Consider the following 24795-nt stretch of genomic DNA (forward strand, 5'->3'; position numbering starts at 1 on the left):
CGGTTGTCAACCCTAAAGTCAGCCATTAGTTCTCTTTCTTATTAGGGCTCATCCACACTTCCACTTGTCCCACACATAGAAAACATGGGCCTAAGAGGTCTTTCGCCAGTCCCACGCTTTCTAGGCATGGGCCTGAGCAGTGTTTTCATCTGTCCAGCCACTTTTCCAGGGCAAACCCACTGTCTGCCACTGAATCAGAACAGACCTCAATCCACAGAAAAAACGATTGACTTTTCTTCCGATTCAGCAGGGTTCTCCCAGGAGGAAGCAGCAGAACAAGCAGAATTGCGGGTGAACCCTTAATGGTTTTATCACATTTGCCTGTACAACCTCCCCAACCCAGCAACTAACAGACCACAATCAGCTATGGAAAACCAATTAATGCTAAAACAATTACAAACCTTAATCAAAAAGCAACAACAACACTAGATTTAAAAAGCTGAGATGATCTCCAAGGGGCGGCTCTAAGATACTGTGCTTCCTTAGATCTTTTTGGAGGTTTTTGCAAGACTCATTCAAAAAAGGAAAAGAAAAGAAAACCCCACCCAGCATCAAGCATGAGGAGAGGTAACAAGCATATACTATAGATTGTAAGTAATCTCAATATAATCTGAATGTCAGAAGAGTGTTTGTCCCAAAGCATCTTTCCACATCTGCATGTCAGCTCTTGGTAGTTTGTGGCTAGATGGATCCATGTTTACATGAGAAATGAAGAGATGTCTTACTATATAAAAGTCCTCAGGTTTGACTCACATCAATTTCCTTAATAAGGTCACATCCCAAACATACACACACATATTCACACACCATCATGTCACAGAGCTAATTTATGAGTCCTCCCTATGCTGCGTGATTTAAAAATGTGATGTCCCCATCAAAGCAATTATAAGATGCCTTTGAAAAAATGTCCCCATGTTCCCCTGCAAAGTGCTAATGCTTACTGGATTAAAAGTGGATGGGGGAAAGAGGGAGGAACTTTTTAAAACGTAAACTCACTTGCAGGCTTTTAAATGTTTAATTCAAACTTAAGCCATTAACCTACCTACCGTAATTGGTTTGCTGTGGCTCATGAAGCTATGTGCTTTCATTCAGTTGTGTGGGATAAGAGAAAATATTTTTGGAGGGGCAGCTGCTACCTCTTGCTATTGCATGGAGTCATCCTTGCTTTCTTCCTCCCACAGAACCTACTTTCCATAAAGCTGTCCACCACGCAGAGCTCAGGAGTCAGCTTTCCTCCATGAGGCTATAGAGAATCAGAGCCTGCTAAATGGCACCAGCCATTAAATCAGTATTAGCAGTAGTAAAAGTTATGTTGGGGGAGGTATATGGCAGGCTAGCTGATGATCTACCATATGGTCAGGTAGTTGTTGCCCCATTTGCCTAAAGCTGTGGGCCACCTCCTTACTCAACCCCAGAGCTGGTTACATAAGCAATGACAAATCCTATCTGGGTAATGTAGTTTTAAGAGCATGCCTTTTTGTTTCTGTGTTGAATGAAAAGTAGCCGTGTGCACCCACCCAGCCAGATCTTTCCCACTGTGTGGTTCTGCACATGTGTGGTTCTCTGGATTATTGCCATTTTATAACAGGTCCACATAGCAGATGAAATATCTGGCTTAGAACTGTCCACATATTTACAGCAACTCTCTCTCTCTCTCTCTCTCTCTCTCTCTCTGTATATATATATATATAGTTGCTGTAAATATGTGGACAGTTCTAAGCCAGATATTTCATCTGCTATATATATATATATATATATATATATATATATATACACACACACACACACACACCCCATATTTTTCACCCTATAGGGCGCACCGCCCCATAGGGCGCACTTATTTGGGGGGGGGAAATAAAGGGGGGAAATTATTCCCCCCCCGAGCCCCAAAGAGCAAAGAAGCCATGACAGCGAGCGGAATGGATCCTGCTAGGTGTCCTGGCTTCGTTTTTAGCCTCGGGGCTTGGGGTCCGGGAGCGAAGGTGAGGTTGCGCAACCTCGCCATCACTCATGGAGCTTGCGGGGCTGGGGGTGGGGGAAGCCTGAGCTTCCCCCAACCCCAGCCCCCAGAACGGGTCCAGGAGCGACAACGAGGTTGTGTTCAACCTCGCCATTGCTCCCGGAGCTTGCCGGGCTGGGGGCGGGGGAAGCCCGAGCTTGCGCAACCTCATCATCGCTCCTGGACCTTGCGGACCTTGCGGAGAGCTGCCTGAAGCCCAGGGTGCACCCCGCTGCATTCCCTGGGTTTCGGGCTGCAGGCTGCTGTCCGCAAGCCTTGGGAGCCCGGCGGGAACTCCCATCGGGCTCCCAAGGCTTGCGGATAGCATCCTGAAGCCTGGAGAGCAAGAGGGGTCGGTGCACACCGACCCCTCTCACTCTCCAGGATTCAGCGAAAGCCTGCATTCGCCCCATAGGACGCACACACATTTCCCCTTCATTTTTGGAGGGGGGAAAGTGCGTCCTATAGGGCGAAAAATACGGTATCTATTTGGGGAGTATATGCTGCCTTGATATCTGCCGAGTAACTGAACTGAGAAACCGAAAGGATTATATATGTTATGACATGGTAAGTTGCTTTGGGATGCCTCGTGGGAAGCAATTCGTGAATGAAGTAAATAGTATTACATTAATATAAGAAAACTATGCTGCAAAAATAACAATACAGTGTAAGGCCTGGCTGTTTCACAAACATTGTATGCTTAATAGCCAGGCTTTTTTAAAAAGAAGACAATCCACGAGCACCCCAGACATAAGTGAGCACTCTATGTGAGAGGTGGTCCCATGCATGGAAAGTTTATTTGGAACAGGAACTGACGAATTCCATGTATAAATTCATTTAAAAATTATTCCTCCACCATCGCTACTCTCACTTTGGGCCCACATGCTTCCTCCCCCTCTGCCTCACATTGCACGAGTAGCACTGGCTCAGAACTTCAGCTGGCAACAAAACAAACTACAGAGGAAGGAGCCTCTGCAGCCCTCGTGTGTGACCATGTGTGTGTGTTTGTGTTGTGGGAGGGGAAAGGGAAGGGGAGGGGGCTGGCAAGCAACCTTTGGGGCAAGAAAAGGAGCAGCGAGTGAAGGTGCGTAAAGGGCATGTCAGCAGGATGTGAGGGGAAAGGGGTGAGCGCCGAGGGAGGGAGGGAGGAGCTGCGTGAGAGGGGGCCCGAGTGGTATGTCAAGGTGGGAAGGGGGTGGTAACTGAGGTGGGTAGATTTATCTGCGAAGGGGGCACAGAGAAATTGGCGGGGGAGTGATTTTAAGTGTGTTGAGAGTCCTGGTCATGTCCCAATTTGCTTCATTGGGGTGTTGGGAGTGTATGCAGGTATGGTCCACACACACACACACACACACTGGGGGGGGGGGACTCTGGGAAAGGTTGATTTAGAGCACAGTATAGCCGCAAGGGATGCAGGTGGCACTGTAGTCTAAACCACAAAGCCTAGGGCTTGCCAATCGGAAGGTCAGCGGTTCAAATCTCCGCGACAGAGTGAGCTCCTGTTGTTTGGTCCTAGCTCCTGCCCACCTAGCAGTTTGAAAGCACGTCAAAGTGCAAGTAGATAAATAGGTACCACTCCGGCGGGAAAGTAAATGGCGTTTCCATGTGCTGCTCTGGTGCGCCAGAAGTGGCTTAGTCATGCTGGCCACATGACCCGGAAGCTGTCTGCAGACAAATGCCAGCTCCCTTGGCCTATAGAGCGAGATGAGCGCCGCAACCCCAGAGTCGTCCGCGACTGGACCCAACAGTCAGGGAGGGGTACCTTTACCTTTTATAGCAGCAAGGGAAGGTTGTTTAAACCTCTCGGTGACTATTGCCCCCCTCCAAATACACACAAGTGCTTCCACCACCCACTGAGTGTTTAATATAAATGTTGGATAATGTGTTGTGGTTTTGCAACTGAAATACCTTCAAGTAAGTTAACTAACTTTAAAAGAAAAGGGGAAAGCCAAGAAAAGTGTTCAGCACCTACCTTTCCCTCTACCCACTTCCCCACTCCGAATCTTCCCCTTCTGAAAATGCTTCTCTTTAAAAACAGTGGTGTGGAACAGGGGTCAGCAAACTTTTTCAGCAGTTTTTCCACTGTCCCTCAGACCTTGTGGGGGGCCGGACTATATTTTGGGAGGGGGGGAATGAATGAATTCCTATGCCCCACAAATTACCCAGAGATGCTTTTTAAATAAAAGCACACATTCTACTAATGTAAAAACACCAGGCAGGCCCCACAAATAACCCAGAGATGCATTTTAAATAAAAAGACACATTCTGCTCATGTAAAAACAAGCAGATTCCCGAGCTGTGAGCGGGCTGGATTTAGAAGGTGATTGGGCCGAATCCAGCCCCCAGGCCTTAGTTTGCCTACCCATGGTGTGGAGGCTTCCGTGAACATGCTTCTATATACATAACCCCTTACCTCCAAAGCCTGCTCATGCTCCAGCAAGCTTCTGCTACCTGCCCTTTACTTTCTCCCACTGTGCAGAAGAAGTAAAAAGTCCTGTATGAAACTCGGAATGTACTGCAGACCCAACATCCCTTCTAAAATACCAAGGATCACAGGCCTTTCTTCCAGGCAGAGGTTATCCCTTTCTCTACTTCAGAGCCCTTCAGAAACAGCAAAGGGAGTCTCTTGACAAAAGGCAATGGCTGGATTTCCTTTGTCCTAGGCACAAGGACCCATTCACAGTGGCTTTGTAGAGTGCTGAGCTGCAAGCCAAGGTTGTTTGCTTTTGCTCTTTGATGCTAATAGCTCTGCTGAAATAGGGATCAGCAGGGCGACTGCCTTTTGTCAGGTGTGGCGGTAGCCACCTGGGTAGGCCCCAAAAAGGAATGGGGGAAAGATCAAGAGAGATGAGAAGGAACAGATGATAGCATAGCTCAGATCATTGTCATGGCTGTAGCACGAAATGTCTGGGGCATTTTATTTTGAATATTTCATGTGAGGTTTTGTTGCTGATGAAAGGTGCTGTGCTGACAATCCAGGAGAGAGGGGAGGGCTGAGAGGCCTTTGTTGAACTTCTACAGACTAAAGAGCATCTGGGGCAGGGGAAGCCTATGTTAGATGTCAACCCTCTAGACATTGAGCAACACAGGAGAGTCCCACTTCTAAAAGAGGGGCAGCCAGCCCGCTTTCACGGTATAAGTCAGCTCCATTCTCCCTGGCATTCTCTGGACACCTGTCTACCGGTAACCAGACAGAGAATCCCCTACTCCAGGTTTCTGAACAGCCGTCAGATGGGAACTACCCAGGATGAAAGAGAGCTGTTGACCTAGTAGTGAAAGGCTTCCTCTCCAATTACTAGGCCACTTGATCTCTTTAGCTACACCTACCTAGGTGGGTCTTGGATTACTTTCACCCTTTGTAGGTTTTGATGGGAAACGTCTCAAATAATAGACGTATGGGGGGAAGGGGGAGAAGAAAGGTTGTGAAACAAAGGGAAAGTTTTTCTATTCAGAAGGCACACCCAGACATCCTGTTGCGAATTCAGCAACCTTCCTTTGACAAACATTCAGTAGAGGTTCCCATCCTTGCTCTTCTTCTTTTGCCTCACTGCAACTCGGCCAGGGCACTACCCAGTCTGACTACATGAAATGAATTTTTGCACCTCAAACCAATGTAGGCTGGTGTATTAGGGCAAATGGGGCACTGCTCCATCAACCTCAGCCTGTCTTAAGCTGGCCTTCACATGCCCTGCTTCCTCACCTACAACCAGTACGGGGTTAGCACTGTCTGTCAGCTTCCTCCTCCTTGGTCTCAGTGTTGCCCTTGAAGAACTCAGCAGGGAGGATGATGGGAACAAATGTCATTGGCTCTATCTACTGTTGCCCTTCTTGCCTTCTGTCCTACCAGTCTCAATGGGCACAAATCACACTGTCTGGAACTTTTTATTTTTTTTTGCTTTGTTCTACACATGTGAGGGCTAAACTGCATGGTACATGGGAGATCCCAGTGTAATGTTCTTCTAAAACATAGGTGGGCAACCAGCAGTCCAATTCCACATGAGTGGCGCTGGGGAAAGAAAACGAGAGAAATGGGAAGGGGGGGAAGCCACTGAATCACTATTAGCCACAATTGGGAAAACATACAGGCACAATATGGGCATGAGTCTGGTTTTCTCTGTACAGCCAATAGCCCCGTATACAAATTAGGGAAGGTGGGTGAGAAATGTCCCATGGCTATTTTTAGAAGATAAAGATTTATTTGGGGAATCTGTGACTGCAACTCCCACTTGGCATCCAGTTAGGGCCTAAAGCAATGTAAAATCTTCATCACCTGGAATGTACGCTAGACACCCTCTTGCAATTGGTAGCGTACATTTGCAACATTTATGTCAGCTACACAAATTGAGAGACCAAAGTGGTGACTTGAAATTGAAAGCCAGGCTCTCTAAGGGCCAGACTAGGTGGTGGGAGACTCATAAGTTCTCCATATTTTTTTTATACTGTATATAACTCAAGGGCCAGCAGAGCAGCACTAACAGCATGGGTCAATGAGGTATTTTTTGCCCTTTGGCCCATGCCATGTTCCCCAATCTGAACTGTGTTCAAAGCTGCTATTTTTGAATCATCATCACACAGGCTCCTTTCCCCACCACCATGAGGCAATCAGGAGCTTCAAGGGAGCATTTTTTACAGATAAAATGGTGCAGCGAACTTTGAAGAACTTTTAGCTGATCCAGACTCCCACCACCCTCCAAAAACCAGATCTGATCACAACTCCCCCAGTAGCCCTATTCAGGTGTTACTGTTGTCAAAAGGAATTGCAAGCAAGATACTTTTGCTCTGCCTCTGTCATTTTGAAGCTTCTTCCAGCTGCTGTTGCAGTCAACCATCCAGTAATGGGGAGCCTCCTATTCTCACGGAAGCTTCCCAAACACATTAGAATCCTGATGCTCTAATGTTCTAAAATGTGTGGGTGGAGCCACCACGCATAGTGACATCATCAGCATGCAACAAACATAATGGTGAAAGCTTTTGTTTGCCACATAAGGAAAACATATAGGTAGCTGGAACTTGTATGTTTCCCCACAGGGAAAAATATGAGTTTGGCGTGCCATTATTATTTGGGAAACCAGTATGGGGGCATTTCCAGCAAGACAACGATTCTGATCCAGTTCCATCTCCCCTAATATTTCTTTCTTTTTCTTTCTTTCTTTAAAGCATACATTACAAATCTTAATCAGAGATCTCCTGCCTCATATCTAGTTGTACCCTTAGTTCCTGGCTGACTCTGCACACTCACCGTTTTGGAGTGTAAAAGGTATGGAATGGGTAATAATATCCCACGCTATCACAGCTAAACTGTGGCTGAGGAGAAACTTACTCGTTTATAAAAACAAAACATAGCTTTTCATGACCCTGAATTTTTCATGCTCATCCTCAACATTCAGCAGAGGAAACACAACCCAGAATAACTAAGGAGATAGTACAAGAATACTTGGCTAGTTAAGTCTCCAGGGCCAGATGAACTGCATCCAAGAGTATTAAAAGAACTGGCAGATGTGATCTCAGAACCACTGGCAGTCATCTTTGAGAATTCCTGGAGAACAGGCGAAGTCCCGGCAGACTGGAGGAGGGCAAATGTTGTCCCTATTTTCAAAAAGGCATTTGACAAGGGGCCCCATGATATTCTTGTAAAGAAGCTGGTAAAATGCGGTCTTGACTATGCTACCACTCAGTGGATTTGTAACTGGCTGACTGACCGAACCCAAAGGGTGCTCATCAATGGTTCCTCTTCATCCTGGAGAAGAGTGACTAGTGAGGTGCCACAGGGTTCTGTCTTGGGCCCGGTCTTATTCAACATCTTTATCAACGACTTGGATGATGGACTCAAGGGCATCCTGATCAAATTTGCAGATGACACCAAACTGGGAGGGGTGGCTAACACCTCAGAGGACAGGATCACACTTCAAAACGACCTTGACAGATTAGAGAACTGGGCCAAAACAAACAAGATGAATTTTAACAGGGAGAAATGTAAAGTATTGCACTTGGGGGGGGGATGAGAGGCACAAATACAAGATGGGGGACACCTGGCTTGAGAGCAGTACATGTGAAAAGGATCTAGGAGTCTTGACCACAAACTTGACATGAGCCAACAGTGTGACGCGGCAGCTAAAAAAGCCAATGCAATTCTGGGCTGCATCAATAGGAGTATAGCATCTAGATCAAGGGAAGTAATAGTGCCACTGTATTCTGCTCTGGTCAGACCTCACCTGGAGTACTGTGTCCAGTTCTGGGCACCACAGTTCAAGAAGGACACTGACAAACTGGAACGTGTCCAGAGGAGGGCAACCAAAATGATCAAAGGCCTGGAAATGATGCCTTATGAGGAACGGCTAAAGGAGCCGGGCATTTTTAGCCTGGAGAAGAGGAGGTTAAGGGGTGATATGATAGCCATGTTCAAATATATAAAAGGATGTCACATAGAGGAGGGAGAAAGGTTGTTTTCTGCTGCTGTTCGACAGTGGAATTTGCTGCCAAGGAGTGTGGTGGCGTCTCCTTCTTTGGAGGTCTTTAAGCAGAGGCTTGACAACCATATGTCAGGAGTGCTCTGATGGTGTTTCCTGCTTGGCAGGGGGTTGGACTCGATGGCCCTTGTGGTCTCTTCCAACTCTATGATTCTATGATTCTATGATTCAACATGCTGTTGATTCTAGATGCTGCCGTCCACAAGGGTGGGTGTGGTTACTTGACAGACATTTAAAAACCCTCCCCTTGATTACGGGACACACCATAGATGAATGAAGAAGAAGAAAGTGGTGACAGCGATCACAGCATCATTATGCAGGTATGGATGCAAACACACCCCAGTACCAGTTGTGGAACTGTCCTCTCACAAAGGTGCATCTGGCACCTTCAATATACAGCTTTCGGTGAAAGCTGAAGTTGTGCCTCTTCACTTTGGACTCCTGAGGTGTATATTTTTAGGACTCGGCTTATATTTGTAATTTTAAGTTGTTTTAGACCATTTTATTTGTTGTAACTCACTTTGGAAGGCAGGAAATAAATTGTAATAATGCCCAGGGAGGTACAGCTGGTGCTTTCATTATACACCTTATGGTGCCAGGCAAAAAAAAAAAAAAATTATTACTATTTATTGAATTTATACACCACCCTATACCCAGTGGTCTCAGGGCGGTTCACAGAATAAAATCAAGATATAAAACCACAAAATACCTTATTATTATTATTATTATTATTATTATTATTATTATTATTTATACCCCACCCATCTGGCTAGACATCCCCAGCCACTCTGGGCGGCTTCTAACAAAATATTAAAATATAGTAAAAATAAAAACAGCAACCCAGGTCTTGGGCTGATTAACATCCTATATAACCTTTTAAATGTGTTTGGGTGAGGTGGTGGGGTGATTGTTTTGTTTTGTTTTTGCTTTTATTACGCATTTTGTATTTTTATATTGTATTGTAATGTTGTGAACTGCCCTGAGATCTTTGGATGAAGGGTGGTTTACAAATTTAACAAGTAAAGTAAATAAATGATCTGTTCTCAAATGGACGCACCGTGGGTTAATGCAGAATCCATATTCAATTTCATTTTCAGAATGGAACCAGTCTCTTAGGAAGCTTTTCAGGCATGCACAAAAATGCAATAGATCTAGATTGGGTGTGTGTGGACTACAAGTACCATAGAACTGTAGAGCTGAAAGGGACACTGAGGATCATCCAGTCCAACCCCCTGCAATGCAGGAATATGCAGCTGTCCTATACAGGGATCAAACCTGCAACCTTGGTGTTACCAGCACCATGCTCTAACCAACTGAGCTATCTGTCTCCATTGATTCTAGAATAAAATGTCAAGTGTACACTGCCTGTAGCCGGCATAAGACCACAATCAGATGTTTCAATTGGCAGATTGTATTGCGTAGTGTGCTGCTTATCCTTCACTCTCTCCACCCCATCTTGGAGGAATGCTAATGTATGGGCAGGTTGTGCTCCTGCTAACAGTGGTATGCTGCTGGAACAAAGGCCAGGATTGGGAACACACGGCAAGCCATGAAGTGACTCTTAGCTGAGCTCCCACGGGAGAGACCGCTGTGCAATTCTGCCATGCTCTGCATAACACTGAACACTGGAGGTAAATAGTCATACAAAGAGCAGAGCTGAGAGAGGGTGAGTTTGAGAAGCGCAGAAGTGATGATTAAGCAAAGGAAGATCTGGTAAAGTCCGTGAATTGGCTAGAGCTCTAACCTATTTGCTGTACCCAGCCTTCAAATTAATAAAACAAATCCCTTGGTAAGTCTGCCAGAGTTATTAAAGGATGCTAATACTCCCCTAGAGTAATCTGGAGAAGCACAGCTGGAGCTGGAGAGGAAGTGCCGTAGCTTGGGGAGGGAGGTGGCATGGAGCGAAGACCCTTCAATCCCACCAGATGACTGTCAGGGCTGTCTACTCCCGTCCAGCCTCACCCAGAGGGGATGTGAGGCTAAGTGTGGAAGGAGGGGGAATGGGGGATTGCAAGGCTGAAATCTCTCCTCCCTCCCTCTGCTGCCAACCTAGTTTTGCATGAGAGAGGATTTTTCATTCTGCTGCTTTCTAAATTATGCCGCCTAGGCATTTTCATAAGAACCAAGAGTGGGAAGTCCCACTTCTCAGAATCCTTGCTAAGGAAAGCTGCAACCCTGAGGGGCCTGCAGAGAGGGGTGGCAGAGGCCACACTGGTGCCTTGGAGAATGATGGTTTCTACTCATCACAGATAGTGCTTATTCCTGATACATATACCCTAGGAAGAGATGCAACCATTTGAATGCTGGGTGGTGGCAGGGGAAGAGGAGAAACCTTCTAAAGCAGCCTTCCCCAACTTGACACCCTCCAGGTGTTGACAGACAACAACTCCCATCATCCCTAGGCAACATGGCCAATAGTTACCAGGTTTGGGGGAACTGCTCTAGAGGGAAGACATTGCACAGCATTGCATGAATGCATGCATGCAAATACTGACTTTTAGCTCAGGACTTTACACAGCATCATTTTATTATCCCAGTACTCTTTATAGTCTACCCAGAAGTAGCATCATCATCTAATCTAATTCATTTTATTAGTAGCACATAATGCCCTTAATTTCTGAACAACGTGAGCTGGATGGAGGCAGAAGCCCAAAGAAAGAAGGGAGGAAGCTATCACTGCCTATCTCTGCTCCCAAATGCCCCCACACACATTATAGCCATTTATTTAGAAGAACTCAAAACTAGGCAGTTTGTTTCCTGAGGGATTCAGCCAGGACCATTTGGTAATTTATCTTTACAGAAAAGAAGACTCATCAAAAGGTGCCCTAAAGGGTAATGAGCACCAACTCTGCAACTCAAACTGAGATGTAGGAAGAATGCTGTTTTGCCACACATCTACTCCCCACAATTTTAGAAAAACTGAATTTCTATCTACTCCGGCACCTCCAGTCACAGATGAACACAATGTAAGAGTTCAGAACATTTGAAGAAGACTTTAGTGACAGGTGAGCTCTGGGCAATGTGGTCTCAGAGATCAAAGCTGGGATCTCAATACTCATTCTACTGAGGTCCTCTGAGCACTCATGCCTCTAAGCTTTAGGCCAATGAATATCACTCACTAATAATCACAGCTTACCCATCTTTTCTTGCCTCTTCCTACAAAGAATATACCATGGAAAAGGTTCCTTCTCCCTGCCTGTCACTTTCCATAAAATTTAGATTCGTACAATAAAATTGTGTAATTTGATTAGGAAATACATGGCGACTTCTGCAGAGCTGCCTGGAAGACCTACAACTGGGCAGAAAGCCTGGATAGAAATGTATTCAATAAAATAAAGAAGTTAAATTAAGACAGAGAAGAAATGATTAACTAGGAAAGCACCAAGTGTATTTTTGCAGGAGAAAACAGCTAATTTATACAAACTGTACAAATCATAAGTTATGTAACACATATGTAGTTTGTACTTGGGTATCTTTACCAATTACAAATTGCATTTGAAAAGTGAGTACCATGAGTATTTGCAGGGACAGGCCCTGAGCGCAGTGAGGAGTTGCAGAACCAGGCCCTTGCTGTGTTTGTCTTGGGGGAGTCGGGTGCAGCCTGGCAGGTATGGCCAGATCAGATGTGTAGCACCTGGAGGCAAACCCAAGAGGGGAATATAAGGCCAGCATTTTCCCCTGGTTCTTTGCCACAGCAACAGGATTTATACCCTGTTGCTGCCAGTCCCTGTTCCTGCTTTGGTGCTCCAGTTCCTTCTCCTGTTCCAGTTTCTGTTCCTGTGTTCCAGTCTCATTGAGTTTCCGTCCTCCATTTAACTGCTACCATTGTTACCATCCATACCTTGGTCCCAGTGTGTCAGGTCTGGACTGCTGCCACCTATGTCCCAGACCATGACAATGTGATATGTGACCCGTAGGTCCAATTTATGGCAGTGCTGCTACAGGATGTAGCTGCTCCCTCACCATAAATCATGTGAAGAAGGTAAACAATGTGATTACTTACTTTCTGCCAACAGCAGCTCATTGACCATTTCTAGCAATGTGTGGAACACAACTTATTCCCTGATCTTCCATTTTCCAGGTGGATCTGCCCAAACCGAGCAGGTCCTATCAAACTTAATCTAGTCTGTTCAGTATACTAAGTCAGTTCAGTAAACTATGAATTGTGTAAAAAAAAATTGATTCTCACAGACCCTCCTGTGATGGGAGTTAGGCCAAGAGATACACTGATAAGCTTACCTGAGGAAAGATTTTAAAAATGCTTGCACTCTGCGTTTATCACTCTGGCTCTGCACAATTTGCGCTGGCTTGATTAGTCTCCAGGCTCAATTCAATGTGCTTGTTTAACGTTAAAAGACTCTCTTAACCTAGGTACCTGGGTGCTGCCTATTTCCAGATGTTTCCTCTGCACATGCTCTGATCTTTATATGAGGTCCTGCTCCAAAACCCTCAACCTCAGGGGGGAAAGTTGGTGTCAGCTAGGGCTAGGACTTTTCTATTGTAGCACTTTCCCTGGGGAATGACTTGTTGAGTGAGGTGACATCCATCAGTCCCCATCCCTATACTGGTTTTGGTGGGTGGAGAAAGCCAACAACATACAGAGGGTCACTGGTAAGACACTACTCTCTCCATACAGGGAGTATAATGTAAAGATAGCCATAAATGTTCAGCAGTGACAGCAAGAGCTTCAATTTATATAATCTGCCACATGGGGACCCAACATGGGACCCCATTACATGAAACATGGGGGCTAGAATACTTTTCTATGCATGGAATACATGTTCAAATCTTCACAGCACTTTGCTGGTGAAAGCTCCACTAAATTGTGCTGATGGAGTGCTTAGAGGCAGGCTGTGAATTATTAAAACAGAGGTCCGTATGCTCTGCAGTTGTGTGCCCCCTGAGTCAAGCAAAAAATGGATTAAGACTCCTTAAGTGTAACTAAGCTATAGCAAAAGATAGACTGTTCAGTTGGCAACACTCACTTCCTCATCTGGGAATTTGGGGTAAGCCAATCAATGAAAATAGGAGTGAACAGAGCCAGTCATATGCCCCCTCAGAGGTCCTACGGGATCCTAAAAAGGGCTCCAAACACACACACACAGACACACACCAGCCTGGTTAAAACTGGATGTCGTTCCATTGACTCAGAGGCACAAATCAACAGCGACACAGGCAAACATATATATATGTTACAATGATTGGGCAGAGGCAGTGGGAACAGAATCCTGCTTCCCTAGGTCCAATCAATGATTTCAGCGGATGAGGAAGATCAAGCAGGATTTTGTACATCCTTTGCATAACTGTGGGCATTGTTCTTGCCATGCCATCATTAGTGGCAGCCATTTCATCACCCAGCAGCATCTAGCTGGCCACTGCTTAAATCAGAATACTGTTGAACTCACCTATCAAGGTCATTTTACAATCTTGTAATGGTTCTTTGAGGGGCATCTGATCTCCTGCAGCCCTGTTACATGAAAACTGGTATTGGGCAAAGCAAGGCTGCTGCCTTAAGCAGATTCTGGGAGCTGTGGGGAGCAGCCCTCCTGAGCCCTGCAGTTGTTTCCCTCTGCTGGAAGACAGAGAGGTATAGTATATGCCATACAGACAGAGCTATATGTGCTTCTATACCACCCTCAGGTATGGTGGAAGAAGCCTCAGGCAGCAAAATGTCTTGGGCCAGCCCTGAATGCAGTAAGCCATCTGAATGGCATGCTTTCACTCCTTTAAGGAACTGGTAAATCAGATCCAGGGAACTGGGAAAATATATGCTTTCTTTGTATGTTATGTTTTGTTTTCTAAGCCCCTCCCCCCCTTTCTAACCCCCTGCCTCAGAGAGAGATATTTTCACCTCCCATGGCTGGCACGCGAAAGCCGGCCTTGCCAGTCACAACCAAGAGGCTTTTTCCGCGGCCAGCTGGGATTGTTCTGACAGTTTTGCCTTCTCGTCACATCATCCTGTCATCACCCTCCTCCTCTTCCTTAGATCAGCCTCCCATTTTTCGGCATTAGGGGTCAGGGTCAAGACGTAATGAGGAACATCACAATGGAAAGACACTTTTTACCTCAGCGGCAGAGAGGGATCTGGAAGTTATGCTGTGATCCAACGGCCAGCACTGGAGGCAGCAAAACACAGTAGTGGGGGATGACGACGATTCCATATGCTGATACAAGTTCTGTCCACCCAGTTTAAAAACTATGGGAATGTTAATGGTCATACATAAATATGACGCACACTCTTTCTCTCTCTTTTTCTACAGTATGATCATCCTTTCCAGACAAACGCACTTCTATCAGTCAAAACTGCTGGATGCTAATTAGGGCATTTGAAACAATGCTACATATGATTTGTGCAATTCTGTTCACTGGCAAGAACTTTCTGCTGATGGATTAGAATTTGCATTTTTGTTCATTCTTAAGAGCTATAAAGGGAGGGCACAACTTGATGCAACACTTGTGCTCAGTGACTCTTACTTCCTATTCAGGTTTTTTTAAAAAACTGAAAAGCAGCCTTGGAGGCCCAAATCTAGATTGGAGGAACAGCAAGCAAGCAAGCACTGATTGCTTCTTTCCTGTAAAAATGGTACAGGGCTGCCATGCCATGCACAAGCTGCTTCCATACCAGCAGAAGAAAATATATGGGGGCCCTGCATCTTTTTCCCTTGTGGGGAGAAAAACAAAACAGAGGGCACAATTTTGAGCTGGAAAACAATGGAACAGGAACAGGGCTGCCAACTTGAATAAAATACTGTTGGGGAAGTAAGCCCCACTCTGCATAATTGATCACAAGACACACACACGCACCATTTGAATGGTGATGTCCATGAACTTGGGGTGGGGCCCTCAGATATTTTATTGGGAGGGTTGAATGGACCTTGGCTGCTAGGAGTTGGCTCCTATGAACAGGAAAGTGTTCAACAGCCACTAGCTCTTTCTTCCTCATAATTGGCAGTGTGCCAAGAGCTCCTATTGTTTAAACATGCACAAATACACCCTCATAGAACTCCATTTAATTTGGCCCCAGCACTGAAGAATCAGAAGTTCATGGGGTTAGCTGGGGCATCTCCAGTCCTATATGGGAAACTCAAATGACAGTCTAGCTACGCTAATTATGGAAAGAAAGAACATAAGAAGAACCTGTTAGATCAGATCAATGGCCCATCCAATCCACCATCTTGGTCTCTGGGGCCAACCAGTTGCCTGTGGGAAACCTGCAAGCAGGATTCGAGAACAAGAGCAATCACCCCTGTGGTGGCAGTAATGCATCTGCTGGAAACCTATATATTTTTAATCCATATAACTCTGGGGGCAAAGAGGGGGATTATTTTTAAATATGCTTCTTAAGAGAAACAGTTCAGTTCACATCATTGTCAATACAGTCCAGATCGCAAAAGGATGGACTTAGACCTCGGAAACTTGAATTCCAGTCACAGTTCTGGCATGGCTTCAACAGCTGGCCTTGGTAAGATCAGTACTTCCCACTCTAGGTATAAACCAGCAGTGGTCAACATAGTGTCCTCCAGATGTTGTTCGACTCCAACTTCCATCAGCTCCAGCCAGCATGGCCAATTTTGTCTGGGATGGTGGGAGGTGAAGTCCAAAAATGTCTGGTTCGCAGACCAGATGAACAAAGAAATGTAAAGCATTTTTTATTATTGGAGAGCATACTACAGCACTTTGGGGGAAAAATTACAAGAAGCTTCTTATACATCCTTAATATGGAGTGAAATTAAACTAGACTTGAACCAAAACTACATATTCTTTTGCCAATGTTTTCCCAAGCCCTGACAAACTCTTCCTATTTTAGCTCCTTCCCCCCCCCCCCCAGCTGCTCTTAGTCATCCACACTGCCCATATTTCACTATATGCTCAGCTGCCCTCTCTGGCCCTCAGTGATGTCATCATGCAGCTAAATCTGACTGGCTGCATAACATTATGATGCCAACCTCTTCACCATGGAACCCCTGACTGTATGAGATTACCTACGTGACTTGCTCCTGGGATGGAAGAAACAACAGCTTCAGCAAGAGAAAATGATGCCAAACAAGCTTTTTAAAAAGGTAAAACATTGCAAAACATTCCCCCCCCCCCCCGGAGAAATTTCTACACCACCCAAATTCTATTTTCAGGTAGAAACCAGCACAACTGCACAATATTTGGGCAGAGCTCTACAGAAAACCTCATGCCCATAATCATTAAATTCCTGTTTGGATTTATTTCGTTCCCATCACACTGCCTAACATTAGTTCAACAGCTAGCAGCCATCTCTTACTAGGAAATGTACAGAAAAGCAGAGGGGAGGCATTCAGCTTTAGAAATGAAGGGAAGTGGGCGAGATGGGAAGCAGGCCATTGTTAACACCAACTCCTGGAACAAAATGAGAGACTAGGCAGCTCATCCCATCCTGAGGGAATGCACAGTAAAACATCTGACTTCATGGAAATATTTCAATTTGCTATTTTTGGAGCAAATATGAATTTGTCAGAATTACTGAAGCAAGGGGTTTTTCCCAGCTCTCTCCTGAAATGGGGGTGGGCACAGCTGAGTAGATTGAGGGGAAATGTTTCACTGTGACAAGAACCATAATTTACATCTTAAGTTGTCAATTTAACCATCTTCTTTATTTGTTCCCAGTTTTCATTCTCTTCATCCAAGTCCTTCAGCAGAACAGCCAGTTCTCTCTGGGGTGGCAAAGTACAGAGAAAATATGAAATAGCAAAATAAATATAATAGTGGGGAGGGAGCACATTTCCTTCCTCACTCCTACATGTCACAAATGGCTCAAAATTATTCATCAACTCTCGCCAATGTCAAAACTATTGTTGAGGGGGAGCAACACAAGTCAGCAGCTAGTTAAATATTCACACAGGGAGGTAATATTTAGTATACCATCCTCTCCATGGTGGAACACAAAATGTCATTTGATTTTAATTATATCTTAAATCAATTTCCATTTGTCTACTTTGTTTTCTGCTGGTGCATGTTGTTAAATCTTTTTTTATATATTTCAAAGCACATCAGAATTAACAAGCCTGAAGATCAGGGCTGCCACCAGCAAAGACTAGGGAATAATCCTATGCCCACCTGTGTGACAGGGAGAAATTCACCTGAAACAACATATTCCACTCTTCCAAAAGTGTAAAAGGAGAAGCACAGGAAGCTGGATCTCTCCCAAACTCTGATACAACAGCTATAGTTAAATTTAAAAGGCCCTTTAACAATTGTAGGAACCTCAGCAACCTGGAAAGATTTTAAGAAGGGGCTCATTACCCGTGAATTTCCAGGTAAACCCAGGAGTATTTTACCCCAAAACTGTTTAACTGGAAGATGATTATAAACATACAATCAAGTGCACAGTGATATATATGGACTTCTCATGATATGGCCTCAGCTAAGCTGTTAAAAGCTTGGAAAACAAGATAACAAGTTTGTTGACCAGCATTAGCACAACAGAAGCAAGTTACAGGTCCGTGTGACATCTGCCATTAATCTAGCCCTAGAGACCAAAAGGATAGTTCTCAACCATTTTAAGCAGCAGACTCTGGAGACATAGCTGCACATTTGCAAAGCTGAGTTAACTCAAAATATAGTGGGGTTTCAGGATCATAAACTTCCCACTCCTGTCACCATGCATTCTATATAATGCAACACCTGGATAGCTCAGTTGGTTAGAGTGTGGTGCTGATAATGCCAAGGTTGCAGGTTTGATCCCTGTATGAGATAGCTGCATACCGCTGCATTGCAGGGGGTTGGACTAGATAATCCTTAGGGTCCCTTCCATCTCTGATTCTATATAATGTAGCTGTTACTTCAAATTAAGGTTGAGCAATAGCACATTTTTCATGGTCATTTCCTGCAAATGCCAGGGAAGCACTGTATGCAACTTTGGGGAAGTTGGATACATTTCTTACTTCATTTGTTCAAAGAGGACCTTGCCATACTAGATATGGCATATCAGAAGGTTGTTGGGGGAAGAAAATAAATGTAGATTACCCATATAGGGTAATTACATGGACTTGGCTGGATCCCTAGATTCAAAGCACAGAGCTAAACATACTCTCCAGTTAGAGAGCTCCAGCAGGGCTTAAAAGTTCAGCAACAGTGAAGCCTTAGGAATACAGGCTGCTAGACCCTTTTAATATCCTGTTTAGTCTGCTAATAGCGCTTTCCCATTTCTACCCCTCTCTCAATGTATAGACCACACCGTTAGTAAATTTAAATGCTTTACTTACTACTATCAAAGGTCAGATTCATGAGTTATTTCATGCAGCAGCAAGAAGAACAAAATAATTGGGCTAAAAAACACAGAAACGTATTTCTGTGCATGTGGTCTGGACTTGAAGCAGTACCAAGCCCAGACATGTTTCCTGGTCATCAGGACATGATGAAAGAGAGTGAACAAAGAAACTTCAGTTACAGATAGGTAGCCGTGTTGGTCTGCCATAGTCAAAACAAAAAAATTCCTTCCAGTAGCACCTTAAAGACCAACTAAGTTAGTTCTTGGTATAAGCTTTCGTGTGCATGCACACTTCTTCAGATACAACTCCTCATTCACCAAAGATGAGGGGGCGTGACTATACTGAGTCTAGCAATAAAATTCTGTGGTTTTAACCCATTCGTGCATTAACTAGCCCTAAGCTTGCTAGTTATATTTGGCTACAATTTCTCACAAAGGTTGCATCAGTCTTCCTTTTAACTATTACAAAAATCTGGTCACTGCGAGCCGCCATATTTCCTTTTTTAAAACCAAGAATTTGCCTAGAAACAATATTGCTACTGGGCCATTATCGGTTAAGAACAGTGTCTGTAACTATTAAAAGGAAGACTAATGCTAACCTCTGCTGCCTTGTATTTATTACAGTAAGCATCTCCCTCCCTTTGCAAAAAAAAAGAAATTAAAGAAATAAACACAACCCTTGAAGATCTCTCTCTCTCACACACACACACACAAATCTTCAAGCCTGGCTTTCACCCATTCCAAAAATGCAAAACAAAAACAAACCAGGGCTGAAAGCTTCAGGTCAACATTACTTCAACCACATCTAAAATAGGGGGAGGCAAGCAAATGCTTTCCCCCAGTGCAATGAGTTTAGCTTTCTCTACAGGTTTTGAGCTGACTGGCATTCAAACAAAGAACAGGCACTTTAATATGACTGTTTAAAGAAAACACTGTGTGTGACTGTGACCTCACAATAACCATATAGCTCCTGGCTGGTCACTCTATGTTCCCATGGGCCATTTAGAGTAACGACTTCATTTCCTACAAGCCTCCATTATACATGTAACTAGGTTTAACAATGGTGGCAAGCAGAAATCTCAGGTACACATCTCTCCTCAGCACGGTCTGGTTACTAAGCTATTACAGAAAATGAGGGTGCAATCTTGGGTGCAATGACAGGGAGAGACCTCTCAAAGGCTTGTTATATACAGTCCATATCGCCCATCCATTTATTTGCCCAGAGTCCAAGATTACCAAGATGTGGAATGAATTGCTACTTCGGGGAAAAAATCAAGCCATTCTCGAACAGCAGAAAACAACACTTTTCAGGTGTAGGTACATGCAAATCATCATACTTCACTTTCATTGCAACCTGCTTTGAATCTGAACCAAGGATCACCAAGGCTTAGCTTTAAGAAACTTCTCTGGACACCAAGGTTCTTTTCTAGGCAACCCTGAAGGCAGTGTGGGGCAAATGAGTGCATTGCAGGGGGGAGGTATTTTACTTTACAGGAAATTGTCCTTTTAATTTGTGACATGATAGACAGTGACAGCCTCTGCTTAATACAAAGGACAGCTGGTTTTAAGAACAAGATCCATTTATGAATAAGACCCTCTGAAAAAGTCAGTAAACAAGGTAGAGCGAGTGCTCATATGGAATAGCCCCCCAAAGTCTGCTCACTCAAGATATTTCCCCAACCGAAGGTGAATTCTTCATGCATAACTGCCCTATAATTGCTTAAAGGAAAAGGGACCCCTGACCATTAGGTCCAGTTGCGGAGGACTCTGGGGTTGTGGCGCTCATCTTGGTTTATTGGCCGAGGGAGCTGGCGTACAGCTTCCGGGTCATGTGACCAGCATGACTAAGCCGCTTCTGGCGAACCAGAGCAGTGCACAGAAACACCATTTACCTTCCCACCTATTTATCTACTTGCACTTTGACGTGCTTTCGAACTGCTAGGTTGGCAGGAGCAGGGACCAAGCAACAGGAGCTCACCGCGTTGTGGGGATTCGAACCACCAACCTTCTGATCGGCAAGCCCTAGGCTCTGTGGTTTAGAAAACCAGTCCCCCATGATAATCTTGTGGGAAAGCTGGTAAAATGTGGACTGGACGAGGTAACTGTTAGGTAGATTTGTAGCTGGTTGACAGACCAAACTCAAAGAGTGCTCACAAATGCTTCCTTGTCATCCTGGGGGGCGGGGAGTGACAAGTGGGGTGCCTTCACCTACCTGGTGCTTTTCAAATTAGAATGTAAAAGCCCTGCTGAGTGAGATCAAAGATACATCTAGCCCAGCATCTTGTTCTCACAGTGGCTAACCAGATGCTATGGGAAGCCCTCAAGCAGAACATGAGTGCAACAGCATTTTCTTAATTTACGTGTAATTCAGCTGTGTATCTCCTCTGATACTGGAGGCAGGATACAGCCACCATAGCTAGAAGCCATTGATATCCTCAGCAAATTTGTCAAACCCTCTTTTAAAGCCTTTGAAGTTGGTGGCCATCACTACATCTTCCCCACCCAAAAAATGTTTTGGGCTACTGTTGTGCTGCCTGGGAAAGATGTGATTTGTAGTTCAAAATCTCTAGAGGGCACCAGAGGTTGGTGAGAGCATGTACCATCTGCATCTGTGTACCAACTGCATCTTGCTCACTTTGTGAGATTTGAGAAGACAGCCATATATCAATATAATCTTTTTTGTTTAGGTTTATTGATCAGTTTTTCCTTTTTTAAAAAAATAATGGAATGGAGTGACTAAGCTAGGCCTGGCTTGTGCTATTTGTTGGTTTGAATAAGTGAAGCAAAACAAAAGCTGCCTGTGTTGACCTGATCATTCATCAAACCCTCGGTTCCTGAATTTTTAATTTAGCCTGGAAGGAAGCATAGCCTCTCTCAGTAAATGGATAAGGAGGGCAGGAGAGCAGAGAAATTGGCATAGATAGCCAAGAAATGCAATCAGTGTGCCAACTCCACACCTTAACCCTCTTTGAATTTGTTCATCTTCATAGCCTTTAGCCCAGCCTTCCCCATTAGCCTGGTGCCTTCCAGATATTTTGGATTACAACTCCCATCACTCCTGACTACTGACTATTCTGGCTGAGGCTGTTATGAGTTGGGAGCCCAAAAAGTCTGGAGGGCATCAAGTTGGAGAGGGTTGCTTTAGACCGTGTGTTTTCAAGTCCAGATCCATTCAGTTTTAGGGAGAGAGACAGAATTTCACAAACACAAGTATTAACAAAGTTACATTGTTACGCTTAAGAAAGGGTGCAGGGACAGAAAGGGACTACATCTAGTTTAAAGTAAGATTTGTATTTCAAAACTGACTGAAATCAAAAGAGCAAAGAAAGGTGCTCACATAATCCTCAAAATGAAGGAGAACAAACCTGGTTTAGGAGGGGAAAGATGTTTCATCTGATTCAATAGGCATAAATAACAGTACAAAGTAGAATAATGGACTAAAATAGACTATGGAAATGTTTGAAATTATGTTGCCAAGAAGAAAGTAGAGGGGAGGCGGAATATAGGAACTTGTGCAATTGCCAAAAAGTAACTGAGGGAATTTTAAGTGTTGAAAGCACTGAACAATAACTTGAAAACTATGATCAATATTTCAAAAGAAGAAGCAAAGAAACATAAGCATGCGTTTCTTGAGAAATTGAGTACAGGCACTTCAGGAGTCAAACACAACTACTCAGTTTCTGTAAGTAGGCATTCCAGGACCGCAATCTGATCACATACACACACACCCCGGGCAAAACTTCCCTGCCATGCCAATGGCAATGGCTCCAACAGCTCCTTTGATAGATGAGGCCCATCTGACCTTCCCATCCTCAAGATCATGTAAGTCGAACTACAACAGGTGTAGTCAATTGAGCATCATTAAGGTATTAATGGACTCCAACTCCTATCAGCCACAACCAAAGAACGAAGGTCGTTGACATGGTTCTACTGTAGCAAATGCTAATCAATTCTCATGAGGGTTTTGTTTTGTTTTTTTGAAAAGTTACTGCACAAAGTGCTTTTATTGTGCTCGTATACAGTTGTCTTAAACAGGTCTTCACTGGGGCTGTTGATAATAATTTATTTATACACTGCTCTTCTGTGTTTGTACTCCAAGTGCCTACAGCAAGATGCACATAAAAAAATAAAGCAGGAAACACAACAGGTTGTATTAGGATCTTTTAAACAATCAAATCACATGGTAAGCAGAGCCATAGAACATCTCCATTTGCTATTCCTTAAAAACAATATTAAAACCTCTGCTCCCTCCATCTCAGCATATTTCCCTTCCCATTCATAGCCCAATCTGATGCCTTAGGCAGTTCCCAAACATGAAGCACTTCTAAGAATGGAGTGGATGTGTCTGCAATGAAGGATTGTGGGAGGACAGTGCAATTCCACTCTAGCCCATGTTGCTGTCACCGGACAGCAGCAGAACTCTAAAAACCCTACTGGTTTCCTCCAGCAGGGTTATCAGTCATGACCAAAGGGATGGCCAACACCAAAAGGCAAGAGCGGAAAGGGAGACTGACTCAGAAGAAAGATCATCAGTAATATCACAGGATGCATAGTCACCTTTTCCCTGGACAATGTGCTGTTGGAACAGAGGTGAAATGTAGGTCTTCTCTTGGATGCTTTAGGGATTGTTCATCCCCAGTCTCTTCTATGAGATACTTACAGTGCTATAAATTGTGAGGTTCCCACTGCTCACCAGAATCCCTGATGAAATATCATTTATTAACTACCTTCCCAGGAGTTTAGAAACTGCATTTTCTGCCAGCCAAGACACTGAGATCCACAGCGTAAGTGGGAAGCAATATGAATGCCATGAATTTGGAGAATGCACTTCCTTCTCTGCATCACACCTCCGGTTTCTCAGCCTAGGGTGAGTTTCCCAACATAAAGAATCACAAAGATGAGATGCATACCAACCCTTTGAGTCATCTTCACCAGTGACATAAGAAAGGCAATCTCTTGCCCACACAGCAAGCATGCCACGGAACAGTTCATCTGAAGTCTACAATCATTTACTAGTATGATGGATGACAGTGCCTAACATTGCTCATATAACAGAGAAACCTGTCCAGAGTTCAAGATAGAATATGCTCTGAACTTTGCAAACAGACTAGGATGGTAAAACACCCTCCAAATCTATCACACATGTAAGACCCAGCAAAGTAACTTCTCAGGAACATACTGGTTCTACTGGCCATGTAGTCTCTCCCTTCTCAGTGTGGGATTTCCCCCCCCCCCATTTCCTTCCATTGCCACGCACTATGTACCTAAGACAAAATGCATGCTATTTTGTTTTAAGAGAGGGTGCTATATCCTCATAAATTATCAGCCGTAAATTAGAACAACTTTCAGGACCAGACTGAAAGGCTGCAGATCTCCTTCCTCTCTGATATTTACTATTATTATTAATGACAACAAACTGTGCTTATGCTGCACTGTGCAGCCTGGAAGCACTTTGCAGCCATTAATTAGTTTGTCTTGTTTCTCTGGTGACCATCTGGATCACCATCAAATTAAGACATGATTGGAAAACAGCCTCAAAATGTGCAAAATAAATTTGCTCTAGGAAGAATGAATGGAAGTATAAAAGGGGTTTAATTGGAGCTGGTTCATACAAGTGTTCTATGGCCTTCCTCCACCCAACATCCGGGATGATGTTTTGCCACCCCAGGTGGAAAATTATTGGGCCAATGCAGTCAGAGCTCCCCATTTCTCATTTGCTCAGCTCCCCATTTCTCATTTGCAGCCATCTGCTAAACTGGGAGCTGGGACTATTTAGACAATAATGTCACCATCTCATTTAAAACAACAACAACAAGGAAGTGGTTGTTTGAATCGCCCCTAAGTGATGCACACACAAAAAACAGCACCATGGATCAAAATAATTGATATTGCTCTGAAGGGCCTATGTCACCCTGCTTCCATTTACTGTACTGTCCTGGGTTACTAGGAACATTCTTCAGTGCCATTTTCCAAAGGAGAATTAAGTCCAAGCTGTTCAAATCACAACCAGAAGGGGAAGACATTGGTCTGCCCTCAACCTCTAACAAGAGGGCAAGAAGCAGACAAATGCAGTGGCTGTTTACCAGTGGTGA

General features: G+C 44.3%; 1 protein-coding gene and 2 long non-coding RNA genes across 31 annotated transcripts in view; 2 read left to right on the forward strand and 1 right to left on the reverse strand.

Moving 5' to 3' along the window:
• The window catches only part of NRXN3 (neurexin 3), a 1202656-nt gene that overhangs the window by 1103340 nt on the left and 74521 nt on the right, over positions 1-24795 (reverse strand). The gene's annotated exons all lie outside the window — the stretch shown is intronic.
• LOC310844842 lies at positions 6937-11816 on the forward strand. 3 transcript variants are annotated; one of them, XR_014564353.1, is made up of 4 exons: positions 6937-6998; positions 7157-7256; positions 8656-8786; positions 11267-11816. It is a non-coding gene; the product is annotated as an uncharacterized lncRNA (long non-coding RNA). The 3 variants fall into 3 exon arrangements; XR_014564354.1 differs by adding an exon at positions 9808-10104 and having other exon boundaries at positions 6951-7256; positions 11272-11816; XR_014564355.1 differs by having other exon boundaries at positions 6951-7256.
• LOC310844792 lies at positions 13872-17209 on the forward strand. The gene is made up of 3 exons (XR_014564324.1): positions 13872-14053; positions 16360-16526; positions 17101-17209. It is a non-coding gene; the product is annotated as an uncharacterized lncRNA (long non-coding RNA).

Source organism: Podarcis gaigeae, assembly GCF_964106915.1.
Source record: "Podarcis gaigeae genome assembly, chromosome: 1".
Classification (NCBI taxonomy): Eukaryota; Metazoa; Chordata; class Lepidosauria; order Squamata; family Lacertidae; genus Podarcis; species Podarcis gaigeae.